Source organism: Schistocerca serialis, chromosome 6 (assembly GCF_023864345.2).
Source record: "Schistocerca serialis cubense isolate TAMUIC-IGC-003099 chromosome 6, iqSchSeri2.2, whole genome shotgun sequence".
NCBI lineage: Eukaryota > Metazoa > Arthropoda > Insecta > Orthoptera > Acrididae > Schistocerca > Schistocerca serialis.
In genome coordinates this window covers 119,252,902-119,254,864 of record NC_064643.1, presented here as the reverse complement: position 1 = coordinate 119,254,864, position 1,963 = coordinate 119,252,902, and the positions used below count along the sequence as shown (strand labels likewise).

Sequence of the window (1,963 nt, the reverse complement as noted above, 5' to 3'; positions counted from 1 at the left end):
AAACCACTTGAAACAGATCCTAAAAAATAGTGCGTATTTTTTCACAATGTTTAAGGAAGTGTTATCGTGTGCAAATCGTCTTTCGCTACACTGTTTTCTCCCTCTACACCCCATTTTTGTGTATCTGGAAAGGTCTCTGAAAGCCTGCTCCACTATAATGACAACTAATAATAAAATGCACTCAAGTAGTTTCCATCCTGTTATCGAGTTCATACAGTTATATACGCGGGCTGTTCCGGGTGCGAAATGGAAACAACAGCGAAATTCCGATGAAGTTTTCTACAGATGTGTTGGACAGTGTCTCTAGTATGCCCGTATTTTAAGTTCTGAGGGTACAGTGAGCACGTAAACATGCTTAGAACAGTAGTGTCTCCCACCAAGTGCGAGGGCCTGATATGAGATTTCGCCAGATGTCATGCAGCCCACAAAGCATAACTCTCATACGTTTCCTTCTGCATCACAACTGTCGGCCGCACTCTGAAGGGGCAACGAGGATACACCTGCTGCGTTTTCGATGCGAAGTGTTTGATCGCCCACAATAGAGCTCGTAATTGACTCTATCTGAGTTTCATCTCTGCACAAATGAAGAGCTAGCTAAGAAGGCAACGCTCTGGCACAGACGACGAGCTATAGATCAGGGCAAGAAGCAGGAAGTACTGGCGGCTTGCTTCTACGACGAGACGAGGGTACTGGAAAGTTGGTACAACGCTACGACAAATGTCAAAATTGGAGCGTCGACTATGTAGAGAAGTAACTGGAAGGTGTAGCCAACTGTTGCAAATAAGACACTTTCGATTTTTACAGGGGTTTCCATTTTGCGAGCGATCGGACTTTACTTTCCAAATAAACTAAACTCCGTCCGAACAGGCCTTGGAAGGCCCAACGGTATCGGCCGGCCGCCGTGTCATCCTCAGCCCACAGGCGTCACTGGATGCGGATTTGGAGGGATATGTAGTCATCACAGCGCTCTCCCAGCCGTATGTCAGTTTAAGAGACCGGAGCCGCTACTTCTCAATCAAGTAGCTCCTCAGTTTGCCTCACAAGGGCTGAGTTTCTCCGGTTGCTAACAGCGTCCGGCAGACCGGATGGTCACCCATCCAAGTTCTAGCCTGGCCCGACAGCCCTTAACTTCGGTGATCTGACGGGAACCGGCGTTACCACTGCGGCAAGGCCGTTTACTTTCCGAATAGACCTCGTAATTAATCGTTTATGTGCTGTGGATGGCTTTTGTGAAGCCACACCTTTGGTGCCTCGGATAACGTTCAGGTTTCGTCTAACGTTTGTAAACACTCGCACGTGGTTCCAAATTGTACACGAGAGCAACAGTTTCGGTCGCGCTGTGCTCTCAAGGGGTGCGATCACATTCAATGGGGATGCAACCTGACAGCGTCCTTAGATAAGGGTTGAAATGTCCGTGACGTCCTTTATGCCATCCCCTAACCTTTTTGTGTCGACTCTGAAGGCAGTTAGTCTGAAACGCCTTCCTCGGCCACCCATAAGAAATTCGTGTGATTTGAAGTCTGGACGTCACCTTTCTGACGTCCATGGCGGAGGTGTCAAAAGAACGAGCGGAATGTGGGTAAGAGGAAGTGTGAAGGCCTTCCGATCGTGTGACACGTCTATGGTGGCGTTGCTCAGAATTGTGGGGAAGTCTGGTGCGAATGTAACATCATTAACCCAGCTTATACGAGACATGAACTTGTGAGGTCTGGCCTTTTTTCGGATGCGCCGCCACCTTGGTGCTTGAAACGTCATCGAGCTCGAGGGTGGAGTCGGAGAGTGCCGCGTTTTTCATCGTTTGTTCCCTTTTTGTTCAGACTGAAAGATAGTACTCTGTTTCCTATTTAATAAATGCCAAAGAAAAGGTACTACTAATTTTATAATGTTGAAACATGCAAAATTAGGCTAGGGGTGGATAATCGTTACAACCATTGAGAATCTTTTTTTTAATATCTCAGTAGCT

At 47.3% G+C, this 1,963-nt stretch overlaps 1 pseudogene; it reads right to left on the bottom strand.

The window, feature by feature from the left end:
- Window positions 1-1,061: 1,061 nt before the first annotated feature.
- LOC126485779 (5S ribosomal RNA) lies at window positions 1,062-1,179 on the bottom strand (annotated as a pseudogene).
- Window positions 1,180-1,963: the final 784 nt, after the last annotated feature.